We start from the raw sequence: 18724 nt of genomic DNA, 5'->3' as shown, positions 1-18724 counted from the left end.
ATACTTTTTCATGGATGCCCACAGAGCATTGTGCCACACTCGGCCAAACGCTTTCTTGAAGTTGATGAAGACGTGGCAGCATCAACAAGATACACTATATTGCCAAAAGTATTTGCTCATCATCCCATTCTTAATCCATAGGGTTTAATATGATGTCGGCCCACCCTTTGCAGCTATAACAGCTCCAACTCTTCTGGGAAGGCTTTCCACAAAGTTTAGGAGTGTGTTTATGGGAATTTTTGACCATTCTTCCAGAAGCGCATTTGTGAGGTCAGACACTGATGTAGGACGAGAAGGCCTGGGTCACAGTCTCCGCTCTAATTCATCCCAAAGGTGTTCTAACGAGTTGAGGTCAGGACTCTCTCACCCATGTCTTTATGGACTTTGCTTTGTGCACTGGTGCGCAGTCATGTTAGAACAGGAAGGGGCCATCCCCAAACTGTTCCCAGAAAGTTGGGAGCATGAAATTGTCCAAAATCTCTTGGTATGCTGAAGCATGAAGCTGAAGGTATGCTGAGTTCCTTTCACTGCAACTAAGGGGCCGAGCCCAACTCCTAAAAAACAACCCCACACCATAATCCAACTTTACACTTGGTACAATCCATTCAGACAAGTTCCGTTCTCCTGGCAACCGCCAAACCCAGACTCGTCCATCGGATTGCCAGATGGAGAAGCATGATTCATCACTCCAGAGAACATGTCTCCACTGCTCTAGAGTCCAGTGCTTTACACCCCTGCATCTGACGTTTTGCATTGCGCTTGGTGATGTAAGGCTTGGATGCAGCTGCCCATTCCATGAAGCTCTCTACACACTGTTCTTGAGCTAATCTGAAGGCTACATGAAGTTTGGAGGTCTGTAGTGATTGACTCTGCAGAAAGTTGGCGACCTCTGCGCACTATGCGCCTCAGCATCCGCTGACCTCGCTCTGTCATTTTACATGGCTACCACTTCGTGGCTGAGTTACTGTCGTTCCCAATCACTTCCACTTTGTTATAATACCACTGACAGTCGACTGTGGAATATTTAGTTGCAAGAATATTTCACAACTTTTTTTTACATTGTCAGGACAAAATAACAAGCCATGAAAACTGTGCGGCAAGGCAAAGATGAGGGCAAGGATACAGAAAAATATGAAAGACTTTGAAAGCTTCCAGGAACATGGTGGTCTGTATCGTTTTAAAATAAAAGAAGCTTGGTACAACCTTGAGAAACAAACAGCTATTTGTCAGCCAGCTTTCCATTCAGAACAAAAACATAGCTAAGGATTTTTTAAAGTAAACCTGGAGTGTGAATCACTTCCTCCATTTCAAGAATGATCCTTGAAACTAATTTGCAGTTTGTGTGTTTGTGTTCGATGTGATCAGTCTTTATGAAGTAACATTTTAAAGGAAGCAAGGGACAGTGATGGTTCAATGGTTAAGGTAGACTAAGGTAGACTAGACTAGACTAGTGATCAGAAGGGTGCAGGATCTTACACTGTTGGCCAAGGTCCTGAATCCTTAATTGCTTGGATGGTATACAGTCACAACTGGAAGTTCCTTTGTATACAAGCGTCTGCTAAATGCCATAAATGCAATGTGGTCCATATTGACACATTTGCATTTAATGTGGACAGTGGTAGCTCAGCAGATAAAGCTCCACCACCACTGAATGGCCACTGTTGGGCCCCTGAGCAAGACCGTTCTGTCAAATCAAATCAAATTAAGGTTTATTTGTCACATACATAGTCATACACAGTACAACTGGAAGTGAAATGCTTTAGTGACTGCTCGGCCACATTAGCTACAAAATAGACAAAGTAGACAAAAATATATTTTTTTATACAAAAAATAGAAATGTTTTTAAAAAAAAGATTTAAGATTAAAATAAAAAAATTAAATATAGTTTAAGAACTGAACATAATACTGAACCTATATTGTGCAACATAATGAAATGAGTGTGAATATATAATATATACATATACACATATACATAAAACCTGTATACACGCAAATACATACACACATACATATACGTATATACTCATATATACATTTAAATTTAGATTTGTGTAAATTAGCCCTGACTGCTATTTTGGTTGAGGACTCGAATAGCTTGTGGGGAAAAAGCTCCTCCTCATCCTCTCTGTTTTGGCTTTTAAGGCACAAAAACGCTTCCCAGACCGTAACAAAGAAAACAGTCCATTACTGGGATAAGTGGGGTCCTTTACTATCTTCCTGGCCCTTGACCAGCACAGTTTCCTGTATATGGAATGCAGGTCAGGAAGCTCAGTCCGGATGATGCGCTCAGCTGAACGCACCACCCTCTGGAGAGCCTGCCTATCCTGCTTGGTGCTGTTTCCGAACCAGGTAGTGAACCAGTTTCCTGTTATGATGGATTCAATAGTGTAGGTGTAGAAGTTACGAAGCACCTTGGAGGGTAATTTGAAGTCCCTTAAGCGTCTGAGGTGAAATAGACCCTGACGGGCCTTCTTTGCCAGCGCGGTGGTGTGGCAGGACCATGACGGGTCCTTCATGATGTGGACTCCAAGGTACTTGAAGCTGTCTACACTTTCCACTGCAGTGCCACTGATCAAAACAGGGTGAAAGTTCCTCTCTTGCTTTATGCTGCAGTCCACTATCAGCTCCTTTGTCTTGCTGACGTTAAGGAGGAGATTGTTATCCTGGCACCAGTCCTCCAGGTGTTTAATCTCCTCCAGGTAGGCCCTCTCGTCGTTGTTAGAGATCAGGCCCACCACAACAGTGTCGTCAGCAAACTTGATGATGGTGGTAGAGCTGGAAGTGGCCACACAGTTATATGTGTACAATAGCTCTCAGATACAGCATTAAATGTTACCTCAGGTCTCACTGCTAGCAGCACAATGCTTCTCCATACTGCAAAACAGAGGCCTTCACACACACGTCTCTAAAATACTAGCTTTTTTCTTCACAGACTTAGAATGGCCTTGTTGTTAAAAGTCACATCTATTTCATAGGATTCGAAGGCTATTTCTATTTCATAGGATTTCAGTTATTGCTTTTTACTTACAGGTTTTCAGTTACAATGAATAATATGTTGATGGAACACACTTTTCACACTGTCACTTTTAATGGAACGTTTTTGCCCTAAAATGCTGTATTTGCTTTTTGTGAGAGATCACAAGACCCATCGTCCCAAAATATATATTTTTTTCTCTCTCTCTTTTGTAGCCAATTCAGTCATGGCCAACTGAAATGTATCTCTTTCTCATTGCTGGTGCCACCTCCAGCCCAAACGAGATGCACCCCCTCCAACATGAACACGGTTGATCACTTCTTTTCACCTGCCAGGGTCGGGGTTTTACTATCACACACGAAGAGCCACTTACTGCCATCCGTGATCAGCCGCCCCCAATGCGGGCGACCTGATTGGTCAGAAGAGGTCACACTTACACCAGCAATGAGGTATCCTGTTTCAGCCACTGTCTCTTTCCTACAGGCGTGCAGACAAGTTTTACCGATGCGCCACCTGAGCACCAACCAATTTGCATTTTACCTTTTTTTCCAGTCAAAATTGTCCTAAAACGTCCTTGTGATTTTTTTGGAAGATTACATATAAGCACTGACGCTTTTCTCTTGTTAGCAGAAGTTTCGTTCTGACGATGCTCCCATAAATAATCAATTTTTGTATTGTTGAGTCATAAACACTGATCTTAGCTGAGACCATTGATGTTTTTTTTAGAACTTTAGATATTTTGTGACTTCCTAGATGAATTGTTGCTGAGCCTTTGAAAAAGTTTAAGCAGATTGACCAAAATAATGTGGACAACTGGCTGTTAAGCTCAATCCAAAACTAAATGAATATGGAAATTAATATGAATTTACTCTTCTGGGTAAATAAATAAATAATTGGAGTGTCTAGAACTGACTTCTCTAATTCCAAGAGTGTTCAATGAGGTTGAGGGACGATGTGCAGACTGCTGGAGTTCTTACACACCAAACAAGCCAAATCTTTTTATTTATTATTTATCTATTAGGATTTCACATTATGTTTTCCACACTCTGGTTACAGTCATGACAGAAACAGTAGTTAATCATTACACAAGATTCATTCAAGTTTAATGTCAAACATAGTTATGGACAATTTTGTATCTCCAATTCACCTCACTGTACATCTTTGAACTGTGAGAGGAAACCGGATCTCCCAGAGGAAACCCACACAGACACGGGGAGAACATGCAAACTTCACACAGAAAGGAACTACTCCACCTGGGGATCGAACCCAGGACCTTCTTGCTGTGACAGTGCTACCCACTGAGCCACTGTGCCACCCAAGCCATATCTTAATAACTTTATAATTGAATAACTTTTCTTTGTGTACAAATGCACACTTATGTTAGAACAATAAAGGGTTGCATGCAATTTATTTCATAGAATTTATTTTATACTCTATGTTAGCAATAAGTGTGGCTAAAACATTTAAAGTTAGAAATAATATATCTATAAAGCTAAAATCAAACATTGCAGTGTTAAATTTGATGAACTTTAACATGGCTCAGCTGTTGAGGTCATTCAGGGAGCCACGTTGAAGTTGTATCCTTATGCATTGTCATTTTTAACAAGCAGATGGGGCATGGAGGCACACACGATTAATGCATTGATTTATTTTAAGTGCCACACTCATTAGTGCTTATTCGCCTCAGGCGGGGGTGTTTCTATATATCATGGTTTCTCTTTCACAGATTTGCCAGCTCCTCTAGTGGTAAACCTGCATTTCTCTGGATTCGTGATTTCGGTTAATCCAGTCCAGTTTTCTGCTTTTGCTGTCTTCTGGGAACTCATCTGCTATCACAGCACTTTTTGGGCATTACCATGAAACCACTAATACTGAAAGTGGGAGAGCGAATTCTCCCAGAAGTGGTGTGACCTCCCTTTTTCCTGAGCAGACTCCACCTATAAATTCACCGATCTTGGTCGGGTTACAGTGCTGGACATTTTATTGCTGCCCCCGGTAATCTATCTTTACTGGGTTGTCCCAGATGGCCAAAGCAGTCTCCCATATGGTGACGCCTAGTTCCCAGTTCTCCCTCTGTTGTGGGCTGTGGATGTTTTTGTGTCTTTTATTTGTCACTTTGTTTTCGCTATTTTGGCCACACTTTATTGTTCTTTATTGCACAATATTGTTCTAGCTTAGTCAAACATCTTGCCCTTGGATTTATCTTTTATTCTTGGACCTTGTGAGATGCGACCCACCCTGCTACATGAACTGATTTATTGAACTGATTTGACAAGCTTGATCAAGCTACCAGTCTGAGACTGGACACTACTTCCAAGACCTCCAAGTGTGGACATACTGTAAAAGACCCGAAGTCTGTATTTAGAAGTTGTGTCCACATACTTTTGGATCTTATTTATTTATCAGTAGGCTGATCAGATTTACATTTTTGTATTTGTTACTTTTCCAGCTTATCATCCGACTCGAGATGCGCTAAACATCCCGCTACATTTGTTTTTTCGCTTGATGGACGTCTCACCATATCGCTCACCTGGTATTGAACATTTCAGAGAGATGCCGTGTTGTTTTATTTATAGTTGTTTACACCAGAGTTTGTTTGCATTTTTGTTCTAAACATTTAAAATTGTGTGAATTCTGCTCACACCAGAGCTTGGGTGCCATAATAGTCTCATACCCTCGGGTCGTGGTGCTGCCACTGACCCGGTTGGGCATTCAACAGACACAAAGGCAGCTGTAGCCTAGCGGTTAAGGTACTGGACTAGTTATTTGAAAGGTTTCTGGTTCAAGCCCCACCACTGCCAGGTTGCCCTTAACCCTGAATTGCTTAGACAACATACTATTACAGTATTGTAAGTCGATTTGGATAAAAGCATCTGCTAAATGCTGAAAATATAAATGGACATCCAGCCAATTGTGGACACTAGTGTGCTCCCTTTACTCAGAAAGTATGTGAACGACACTCCCTACACACAGTGCTAATACATGTACATGTTTTCGGATGACACATAGCAGCAGTACTTCATGTATGTGAGTAGGAGTGAGTGTGGAGGGCAAGTGACACACAGCTGTACCTTCAAATGCCAGTTTTACAAAGCCAGATGGCATTCAGGAGAGTAATCTCTGTTACCTATCCCTCCCTCTGTGCCCCCAAAGTACACCTAATCTTCTCATTCTCACACCCTGCATAATAAAGCCGGGCCTCAATTTGTGCAACATAGTGTCAAATACTGCCCAACTTTGTGCAAGTGCATCTACTTTTCTGTAGGAACGCATAATAGTGGTCCTTATTTTCATGAGTCACGCTCATAAATATTCATAAATCTGTGTTGCTTTCAGCTTTCACGTCTCATCATTCACAGGTTCTGGATTGAGCAAAATTTGATATGATTTGACTTAACAATGTTACTAAAAATATATGCAGTGCTTTTATATCAGGTGGATCCTATTTCTCATAATATGCTATCTTCTAATATTCATATTTCTCATTTCCATTACCGTGATTCACCAAAGCCTGTTAGCTTTAAAGGTAGAAAGCTTTTGCTTTACTTTCTAAAACTTTTTTTTCACCAGACAGTGGATGCCACACAGCACCAGGGGTCATGGATACCTGGGTTTGAGTCTCACCTCCAGTCACTAACTGTCTGTAAGAAAGTTTCTTGCTACCTTTTGCAGAAGGTGGACTGACTACTAGTGGTGGGCGGATCGATCCAAATATCGATATTATCGATACCAATGTTGGTATTGGTCAGGGGGTGCAATTGTTGCGATGATGGCCAAGGTGACCCGTTCAATGGATAAATTAAAGCTTAAATAATTAATATCTTAAGTCATCTGTCAGTTTGCCCTCACAAATAACTTTGAACATGGAGAGAGACCAGCTTTACTATTAATCATAAAATGAAGTAAAGCCTTCACACTAACAATTTAATTCAGTCTTCATCAGATAGCATTTTATTTTAGGTGCAGCAGGTCCAGAATAAAGATTGGCATCGGGGCTGATGTGCAATGAATAAAGAAGTACAATTAAACAATTGGGGAGATACAATAAGTGCAATCACAATTCACAATTTAAGAATTACATTACTTACTTGTAATTTACTTGTAACTTATATGATTTTCCCCCCTTTGTAGATACTTGCTTGATGTTTAAATTTGGTCTGGGTGGCCCTAATTCTTAAGTTGCTATTTTTTCCTGATTACTATGACGACTGAACGGCATTTCCCTTAATGACACGATGGAGTTGCTCCGAACTGAGGTAATGGTAGTCATGGTGACGAGATCGCGACACCAGGTTACGTGTGACGCAAGCACATAAGTGAGAGCCCTCCTGGAACCCATTCAGATTGTATTGCAGCGCCTGCAGTTCGAGAAAAAGAGCCTTAACATGAGAGTCTATGAGAGCAATCCGGGCAATTTTCAATCAGACTGAAATCGCCCCAAAAGGGGCGGTACTGTACGGAACGCAACTCGACACTGATTGGACTACTATATTTAGAGGCAAGACTGACTGTCCAGAACAGTCACAGCTGTGATAGAATAATACCATTCTTCCCTTTCGCCCTTTGGTGGTGCGTGGCCCAATCGCCCTAAGGAACGAGCCACCCCTGGTATTGATATCGGATCGATACTAATGTGATGGGATCGATACTTTAGTTTTACTTTTTCAGAAAGTAAAGAACATGTGTACAGACGCCGCTCCTCTCACATCCTACATGCACACCATGCTCTCCCCTCCTGCTCTGCTGTGTTTTGTTGTAGTTTAGTTTGTTGTAATCTATTTATTCATATATTTGTTTATTTATTTAAAAATCAAATGTGTCTACACACTTTGAAAAAGCTAAAATTAAGCCTTGCGTGTTCAATTTGAACTTTGGAGTTGAAGTTGGAGTAGTGTCCTTATGCATTTTCATTTTTAACAAGCAGATGGGGCACAGAGACTCAAACGATTGATGCATTGGTTCATTTTAAGTGCCACACTTAAAAGTGCCACACTTTCTCCTTCACAGACTCGCCAGCTCCTCTAATAGTAAACCTGCACTTCTCTGGAACCGTGATTTCAGACATGGTATGGTCCGGTTTTCTGCTTTTTCTGTCCTCTGGGAACTCCCCCGGTGTCAAAACATTTTTTGGGCCTTACCATGGAACCACCGTGGGTGCACTTGGATTTATCTTTTATTCTTGGATCTTGTGAGGTGAGACCCGCCCTGATACATGAACTGATTTATTTTACAGTGGGTGCCACACAGCGATAACGGTCATGGATACCTGGGTTTGAGTCTCAGATCCAGTCACTAACTGTCTGTAAGAAAGTTTGAATGTTTTTTTTTTTACTACCTTTTTCAGAAGGTGGACCGTCTTCTCTAAATTGCCCCTAAGTGAATGGGTGAGTGTTTTGCAGGGGGGTGGCACCCAGGGTGTATTACTGCCTTGCGTACCATACTTTTATGTAAACCCAAATCAATTATGACCAGGATAAAAATGATTACATTATTTAATCTATTTATTCATATATTTTTTTATTAATTTGCTTATTTGTTCATCTGTAACCACTTCTTCTGGTCAGGGTTAAAGTTAGTGAATCTTGGAAACACAACGTAAATAAGAAATAGACCCTGACCAGGACAAAATATCTCAAAAACCTTTATGCAGAGCTGGATTTTTTTTTAAATGAAATATTTTTAGTTGAATTATGTAGCAAATAAACAAAGATGAATGAATGATAAAGTATTTTAAAGTAGCATAATACTTCGTTAATGCTGCCATATCGGGGGCTTCCTGGTGGCACAGCAGAATATTCAGCTAGCACACCAGCTCTGGGATTCTAAACACTCTGAGTTGGAATCTCAGCTCTCAGCTCTGGCTGGGTGCCCCCTAGCAGGCCCAATTGGCCACTAGTCTGCTGTGTGGGAAAAGACCAGGCTAAAAAAGGTAATGAGGTCTTTGACGCTGTGTAAGAACCATGGTTAGTAGCCCAAGGTGCCTGCACAGAAGTATAGAAATGTAGAGATCAGTGTGTGACTCTCCATGCACGAGGCTGGCCTCATGCGCGAATCCACCAAAGTATAGGTGAATAAAAAGGGGTTGGTGGGCTGTGGATGCATTGGAAGGACCATCTGTCAGGCAAATATACCCTCCTCAGATGCGATCATGGTCCCCAGCAGAGGAAGAGTAATAGGCTATAATAGAAAAAAGGAGAAAATGCATACATAAAATAGTAAGAATAACAAAATACTGCCATATGAGAATTATTTACACCTACATAATATTACAGATCTTATAACTGACCTAAAGTTGGGTTACAACATGATTAAAGTATTGGGACTCAATAACTACCTTACGCTGCTTCAGCTGTGATGTGTTCAAGGTGTGTTGCAACAAAAATATGGGTATAATATAATTTCTAAGACTTTAACATTCCTACAGACATCATTAGTATGGTATTGTCCATTATGGAGCAGCAGCAAACCTGCCTAGCCATGGGAGTCAATCTCATCTGGACAACAAAGACTTTAACAAGACTTACAGGATGACCTGATAAAGGCTGGGACAAATGTGCCAGTGGTAACCATTAGATCTCTTAACAACCCAGGAATTTCTGTCACCCTCCATGACTCACACCCTTCTTGACAAAGAAGCACAAGAAGGGTTGGCTGGAATATACCAGAAGCAATGTGGATAGGCCTGCATAGATCTGGAAAAACAGTTCTATAGAGTGAGCAAGCAAAACTGGAGCTGTTTGGCCATATGGATTAGCATTGTCTGTCACAAGAAAGGTGAGGCTTATGTCCAGAACACAGTAAGGCATAGAGCTGGGTCAGTCAAAATTGAACTGACAATCTAGTCTGTGTGACTGGCAAAATGGATTTACAAAAATACATTGGCGATGCTGGCGCTATGCCCCCAGCAAAATGCACAACCACAGAAGAAACTAGGACACAAATAGATATAAATACATAAATACTTGGCCTAATCCTGAAAGTTCACACTACACGACTTTCAAGTTGTTCAGATCGCTGTACAGTTCACACTACACAAGGAGGGAGTCTTTTCAGTCGTTGTGTATTTCACACTACACAAATGATCAATCTAACATCATGGGGAATCTCAGACGAGTCTATCTGGTCTCCCAAATTACGATTTGTCACAAAAACACGTGAAAAGTGATGACGGGTTTAACTATACTACGTCCCAAATGCACGTCAACAATAAGCAAGTTGTAGGGCAGTTGTAGCCTAGTGGTTAAGATACTGGACTAGTAATCAGAAGGTCGCTGGTTCAAGCCTCAATACTGCCAAGTTACTGCTGTCTAAATCTTGTGGCAACCAGTCGGCGAGCGAAAATCAGAGCAAAAATCATGTAGTGTGAACTAGGCATTAACAGACCTAAATTGATTAATATACAATAATTGCTTAATACTGATTAAGGCTGTGACTTGTGACACCAAAGAGACAGGAATACACCCTGGACAGGGGGACAGTCTATCCCAGAACATCACACACCTATTCATTCACCTACATCTAGAAACGATTTTGAGTAACCAGTCCACCTGCTAATGATTTCCATGGGTTAAAGTAAAATGTAATACCTTTAAGGACATAGGGAGACCATTGCAACCTCTTTATTTATTTATTCGGATTTAAGGCTCTCCACTGTGAAACCCCATTTTATATATCTAATCTTATCTGCCCCCATTCTACTTCCATAAGTTTAAGATCTTCTGACCAGTTGCTTTTAATTGTCCCACGCTCTCTGATGAGGTCGAAAGTTGACCGGACTTTCTCTCTGGCTGCCCAGAAACTATAGAACCACTTGCCAGACACTTTACACCTTTTATTAAGGCGCCCTCCAAAACTGATCGTTTTAAATCCAACTTGAAGACCTATTTATTTTCAGAGGCTTTTGGGTTTTAGCATGGCTTTTCTGTGCCAACTGTTTATTTTGCTATATATACACTATATTGCCAAAAGTATTCACTCACCCATCCAAATCATTGAATTCGGGTTTTCTATTCACTTCCATGGCCACAGGTGTATAAAACCAAGCACCTAGGCATGCAGACTGCTTCTACAAACATTAGTGTAAGAATGGGTCGCTCTCAGGAGCTCAGTGAATTCAAGCGTGGTACTGTGATAGGGTGCCACCTGTGCAACAACTCCAGTCGTGAAATTTCCTCGCTACTAAATATTCCACAGTCAACTGTCAGTGGTATTATAACAAAGTGGAAGCGATTGGGAATGACAGCAACTCAGCCACAAAAATGGTAGCCACGTAAAATGACAGAGCGGGGTCAGTGAAGTCAATGACTACAGAACTCCAAACTTCATGTAGCCTTCAGATTAGCTTAAGAACAGTGTGTAGAGAGCTTCATGGAATTTGTTTCCATGGTCGAGCAGCTGCATCCAAGCCTTACATCACCAAGCACAATGCAAAGCGTCGGATGCAGTGGTGTAAAGCACGCCGCCAATGGACCCTAGAGAAGTGGAGACATGTTCTCTGGATTGACAAATCACGCTTCTCCGTCTGGCAATCCGATGGACGAGTCTGGGTTTGGTGGTTGCCAGGAGAACGGTACTTGTCTGACTGCATTGTGCCAAGTGTAAAGTTTGGTGGAGGGGGGATTTTGGTGTGGGGTTGTTTTTCAGGAGTTGGGCTCGGCCCCTTAGTTCCAGTAAAAGGAATTCTTAATGCTTCAGCATACCAGGAGATTTTGGACAATTTCATGCTCCCAACTTTGTGGGAACAGTTTGGGGATGGCCTCTTCCTGTTCCAACATGACTGCGCACCAGTGCACAAAGCAAGGTCCATAAAGACATGGATGAGCGAGTTTGGAGCGGAAGAACTTGACTGGCCTGCCTCAACCCGATAAAACACCTTTGGGATGAATTAGAGTGGAGACTGCAATCCAGGCCTTCTCGTCCAACAGCAGTGTCTGACCTCACAAATGCGCTTCTGGAAGAATGGTCGAAAATTCCCATAAACACACTCCTAAACCTTGGCAGACGAGCGAATACTTTTTTATTTAATTTGACTTGATTTCGTTTTATGTCATTGATTTGTTTTACTATGGTTCTGATTCTATTGTACACTGCATTGGACGACACTTGAGGTCTTTGAACTCGCTTTATAAATAAACTTGACTTGACTTTATAGACAGTAACCCTGGACTAGGCTTGACCTCTGGTCCCCAGGACGTATCTAAAGAACATGGTGCAGGGCAGGAATACAACCTGGACTGGTCAATAGTTCATTGCAGGGAACACCCACTAACTCACATTTAGAAATAATTTAGAGCATGCAAATGACCTTCTGCATATTTTATATAGGGTGAGAGGAAATGAGGAGGACTTGGAAGAAACACAGGTGAACACGCCAAACTTCTCACAGACAGAGACTGAAAGGATTAAAAAAACACGTCTCCAGGATCCATAATTTTAACAGCTTGTTTTTAATTACAGTACATCTGAACATATGGACGTAGCTTGAGGAGACAGTTTGGATTTGGTTCTGACGTAAAACTGCTGATGATAAGTTTGTTTTAGTACTTAGTTCAAGTGTGGATGTTTAATACTTTTCTCAGCTCTAGAGTCCAAATCAAATTCAAACTATTTATCTCACTTGGTGTGAATGAGTTGAATTAAAAAAGCACAACTGCACAAGAGAGTAATCTGTTACCCACATTAGTGGGAAGCATGATATATTATAGAGAATTGTTAACTCCTCATCTGTCAGTGTAATTATGGCTCAGTAAGACGAGCGTAGGAGGGACTTTGGGCCTGTATGAGTTTGAATGTGTTGATGAGTCGGTGGCTATTTGTGACGCAGTCTGGCTGGATGGAAATGTTGTACGCTAAGGAATATCAGTGGCCCTGCTGGCAGAAAATAAGAATGAATGACAAAGACTGACAAAAGCATTGACGACAAGCTTATGAATATAGAAATATAATATGCATAACCTATTTATCAATGCAGTGTTTGAAAAAATTGTGTATCTTAAAGTCGCTCTTATATACACTGATCAGCCATAACATTAAAACCACCTCCTTGTTTCCTTGTACTGTCCATTTTATCAGCTCCACTTACCATAGAGAAGCACTTTGTAGTTCTACAATTACTGACTGGAGTCCATCTGTTTCTCTGCATGCTTTGTTAGCCCCCTTTCATGCTGTTCTTCAATGATCAGGACCACTACAGAGCAGGTATTATTTAGGTGGTGGATCATTCTCAGCATGACACTGACTGAGCTGGTGTGTTAGTGTGTGTTGTGCTGGTATGAGTGGATCAGACACAGCAGTGCTGCTGGAGTTTTTAAATACTGTGTCCACTCACCGTCCACTCTATTAGATACTCCAACCTAGTTGGTCCACCTTGTAGATGTAAAGTCAGAGACGATCGCTCATCTATTGCTGCTGTTTTAGTTGGTCATCTTCTAGACCTTCGTCAGTGGTCACAGGACGCTGCACACGGGGCGCTGTTGGCTGGATATTTTTAGTTGGTGGACTATTCTCAGTCAAGCAGTGACAGTGAGGTGTTTAAAAATGCCATCAGCGCTGCTGTGTCTGATCCACTCATACCAACACAACACACACTAACACACCACCACCATGTCAGTGTCACTGCAGTGCTGAGAATCATCCACCACCTAAATAATACCTGCTATGTAGTGGTCCTGCGGGGGTCCTGATCATTGAAGAACAGCATCAAAGGGGGCTAACAAAGCATGCAGAGAAACAGATGAACTACAGTCAGTAATTGTAGAACTACAAAGTGCTTCTATATGGTAAGTGGAGCTGATAAAATGAACAGCGAGTGTAAAAACAAGGAGGTGGTTTTAATGTTATGGCTGATCGGTGTATATTACATACATACGTGTTCTAAATATATGTGGAGGAAGATGCAGCTTTGACTCACAGTGTCAGATTTACTTGAATCATCAGTGTATCATTGCTTAAAGATTATATAGTGGATTCAGAAGGTATTCACACTCCTGCAAACTTTTTGTGCAGTATTGTTTTGTGCATTTCATTTAAATAGATATAATTGTCATTTTTACCCGCCAGTCTATACAAAATGAAAACATGTTTTTTATATGAGGGATCTTCAAAAAGTTTCTGCTCTTTTATATTTTGGTTGGAAACGGTGAGGGTGGGAGGAGTAGTAATTGGTCGTGTCTGAGAAACTGAGAGAGTTTATAGTCCGGATTTAGCGCCATCTTACACCTTTTTGGACACTCAAAGAAGCTTTAAGGGGAAGAAGATTTTCATGTGATGATGTGAAAGCAGCGGTGCATCAGTCACCAAAAACATTTTTTTGCTGATGGCATTAGAGAGATGCATGCAAGTTAGATGCATACAATTTTTTTTACTTACTTTTCCTCTTTTTTACTTTTTTGGCTATACTATTTATGCATTTTCCACTGCTGGTGACCCTGATCATGTTCGAGGTGGGTTTTTTGTCTGGTCTTTTCCCACACAGTAGACTAGTGGCAAATTTTGTGTGTATGTTGATCTCTGTGATGAAATTGTGGCAGGGCATAGATCAGGACAAGCATATAAAACAATATCCAAGGTTTTTATTGTTCTTTGGGCCACAGTGACCTTAAAATTTTTAAAATAAAAGCTTGGCACAACTTTGGACCATTTTAAAGTACTGCATTGCCCAGCCAACCGGTAGCAGAGTTCAGAATCCCAGACCTAATGTGCTAGCGAAATATCTCGCATACCTGGGCTCCTGCATCTTGTTTGTTTTAATTACACTTGAGATGTGTCTAGAACTTAAGTGAAGCCCACCTTTTGCAATCTAAATGAATTGAACAGTATTTGCATAGGCATAAATCTGGTACCCCTTTTCCACCAACACAGAACGTGGGTCAGTTCTCTAAAAAACACCAAGGTTCGAAGAAACCTGAATAGAAGCGGTTCTAGAACCAGAGTTCTTTTTGTGGAAAAGCGCTATGGGTGTATAAGTACCCATGTACACTGCATTGTCAGGACAAAAACAGGGTATGAAAACTGAAAAACTGTATATTGATCTCTGATCTACTGTGAATTGTGGCGAAGCATAGATCAGGGCAACTATATAAAACAATATCCAAGGCTTTGCTTGTTCTTTGGGCCACAGTGGCCTTATAGAAGCTTGGCACAACTTTAGACTATTTTAAAATTGGCTGTCTGGCCAAATTGGGCATTCAGATGAGAGGGGCTTTAATCAGGCAGGCAAAAAAACAACAGTTGATTTGAAAAGGCTCCACAATTCCTGTGCAGAGTTTGGAGAACCTGTTAAACTTACAACATCTTTGCAACACTTCCTAAGTCAGGCCTTGATGGCAGTGTAGCAAAATAAAAGCAACTGTTGAGGAAAAGGAATATGAGAGGCCATTTAGAGTTTGCGGAGAGTAGAGAATAATAATAGCATGTACAGTGTAAATAACAGAGGTCCTAATACTGACCCCTGTGGAACACCATACTATACTTTTGCACTCTCACAGCATTTATCATTCACATGGACAATTTTTTTCAGTATTTACAGTATGACTTTAATTTAGATGATCCGCCAAAACATTAAAAATCATTTCTTTGTACTGTCTAACTAGAGAACTGAAGCCAGTGTAGGTGTCCCACTTTGGATTTTTCATTTTACCCACTTATGTTTGATTATACATAAAGACAGTCAGATAACGACTATTGTTTATGTGTGTGTCATCTTTGCTCTACAGATTCTGTCTCTGCAGAGTAATTTATCATATGAAAAGCTCACCCTCTCTCAGCCTCACTACACTTTTAACAGTATATTTTAATGAGGCCTGAAAGCACCAGGCTTTGAAAGCTCTACCCAAGCCTGCACCCCCTCACACACACCTACACACCTTTTGGCATTTAAATTTTTAATTTTTAAATTTTTTGTCCTGTTTTATTTTTAATGGCATGCAGAATCTTCATATATACAATTTGTGGTCAATTTACTAGAAACACCTGTATTATTTTCTCTTGCTCATTTATGTAATCATCCAGTTATTCAGCACTGCAGTACATAACATCATACAAACACATGAAGTGCATTGGTAGACATCAGGATGGGTAATACAAATGTGACCTTGAGATGGTTGTAGATGCCAGAAAGGCTGATTTGAGATTGTCAGTAGTCGATGATCTTCTGGGATTTTCACCATAGCCATTTCTAGAATTTACACATAACCATACAAAAACACTGTAAAAGACAGTTGACATGGTACAGTTGACAATGCCTTGTTATTAAGAAATTTGAGGAGAATAGCCAGTCAACAAAGCTGATTTGAAGGCTACAGGTCTACAGGACTGTAAGCACCTTATGGCAGGGGCAACAGATAAAACCCTGCCCTTGAGATTAAAAGAAGAACCCAACTGCAGTAGACTTAACCAGGAAAAATTATAAGGAAAAATGACTAATTGATAAAAATAATAAAACTTGAGAAATAAATTAAACAAATTCATTATCTACGATACAAAGCAGGACTCGGGGCAGCCTAGTGGTTAAGCAAAGCCTTTAACCCTCAATTGCTTAGACAAGTCAAGTCAACTTTATTTATATAGCGCTTTTTACAATAGACATTGTCTCAAAGCAACTTTACAAAATCCAGGACCAACAGATACAAAAACCCCTGTTGAGCAAGCCGAGGGCGACTGTGGCAAGGAAAAACTCCCTGAAAATTACAGGAAGAAACCTTGAGAGGAACCAGACTCAGCAGGGCCCATCCTTCTTGGGTGGTCTGGAGGATACTTTAAATAAATACACGATTTACACAAAGCATACAAACACAGAATTAAACGATCTAAAAGTTATAACTGGTAATAAATAGATAAATAAATAAATAATAATAATAGAGTTGTTATTCGCTCTAGTCTTCAATAAAGTCTGTAGTGAGTTCTTGTCATTCTTGGTGCAATTACTCCAGACCCGTCACATCCGGCAGGAGCAGCATAGTTGTCACGGCAGTCTCGACTTTAATCCTAAACCTCAGCGGGTAAACAGGTTTCCATCAGAATGCCTTTGGAGTAAAACAACAGAGAATGTAGTTAATAATGTACAATGCTAGTTGAGTAAAACAGTTTTACAGAGAGTTTTAGACTCCGGCAGCCCTAAATATTACAGCATAACTAAAAGGGAGAGCAAGCAGGTAACAAGGTCATGAAGGCTTTCACAGGACATCAGCGCCCACCTCTCCTACCCAAACCGGAGTGATTGGACAAGAGAGGCAGAACGACAGCAACCCAACATCCCTGATCACCACAAGTTTCTATGACCAGGAACCCCCAAGCTCTGCACCTTTGTCTATACTAATCAAAAGCCTGAGAAAATAAATATGTTTTCAGTCTAGACTTAAACATTGAGACTGTGTCCGAGTCCCGGACAGAGGCAGGAAGATTATTCCAAAGTTGTGGAGCTTTGTAAGAAAACGCTCTTCCACCAGCTGTGGTCTTTTTAATTTTAGGAACTATAAGTAACCCTGCATCTTGTGAACGAAGTGGACGTGCTGGGCTGTAGTGATTAATAAGTTCACTCAGATACTGTGGAGCCAGACCATGTAGCGCTTTATAGGTTAGTAAAAGTATTTTGTAATCAATGCGGAATTTAACTGGCAGCCAGTGTAGAGATGATAGAACATTTTTTAGAAAATTTTTTAGTTCTAGTTAGCACTCGAGCTGCTGCATTTTGAACTAACTGGAGTTTGTTTATGGATCTACCAGAGCATCCAGTTAGAAGAGCATTACAATAATCTAACCGAGAAGTTATAAACGCATGGATCAGTTTTTCGGCGTCATTAACAGATAGTATATTTCTTATATTAGAGATATTACGCAAATGATAGAAAGCAACTCTAGTAATATTATTAATGTGTGTATCAAATGAAAGATCTGAATCTATTGTGACACCCAAGTTTTTTACATCTGGGCTGGGAGTAACAGAGAAAGTGTTTAGGTTTAGCACCAGGTTAGACAACTTGTCTCTTGCAGCTTTAGAGCCAACAAGTAAAACCTCAGTTTTATCTGAATTAAGTAAAAGAAAATTACACGACATCCAGTTTTTTATGTCGTTTACACAATCTTCTATCTTACTGATTGTGTCAGTATCATTTGGTTTGGCTGATATATACAGCTGTGTGTCATCTGCATAGCAGTAAAATTTTATGCCATGTTTATGAATAATTTCACCTAGTGGAAGCATATAGAGTGTAAATAATAGCGGTCCCAGTACCGACCCCTGTGGAACACCACACTTTACTTTTGTAGTTTCTGAGCATTTATTATTTACATGAACAAATTGCGAGCGGTCAGTCAGATATGATTGAAACCAAGAGAGTGCAAGTCCTTTAACACCTACTGTATTTTCTAGCCTCTCCAGTAAAATGTTATGATCGACCGTATGAAACGCTGCGCTAAGGTCTAATAGAACAAGAAAAGAGACACATCCATTATCAGAAGACATTAACAACTCGTTAACTACTCTAATTAATGCGTTTTCGGTACTATGGTTTGGTCTAAAACCAGATTGAAATTTTTCATGAATACAATTTTCATTCAAATAAGAACATAATTGTTTGGAAACAACTTTTTCTAATATCTTTGTGACAAAAGGAAGGTTTGAAATTGGCCTATAATTAGATAAAACATGTGGATCAAGATTAGGTTTTTTAATCAGGGGTTTAATAACAGCACTTTTAAACAATTTAGGTACATACCCAAGGCTAAGGGATGCATTGATTAATGTAAGCAGGG

At 40.5% G+C, this 18724-nt stretch overlaps 1 pseudogene; it reads right to left on the bottom strand.

The window, feature by feature from the left end:
• Nucleotides 1-1759: 1759 nt before the first annotated feature.
• LOC134311331 (uncharacterized) lies at nucleotides 1760-18176 on the bottom strand (annotated as a pseudogene).
• Between the last annotated feature and the right edge of the window lie 548 nt (nucleotides 18177-18724).

Source organism: Trichomycterus rosablanca, chromosome 1, assembly GCF_030014385.1.
Source record: "Trichomycterus rosablanca isolate fTriRos1 chromosome 1, fTriRos1.hap1, whole genome shotgun sequence".
NCBI lineage: Eukaryota > Metazoa > Chordata > Actinopteri > Siluriformes > Trichomycteridae > Trichomycterus > Trichomycterus rosablanca.
The sequence above is the reverse complement of the archived record's forward strand: the minus strand, read 5'-3'. Positions and strand labels throughout refer to the sequence as shown.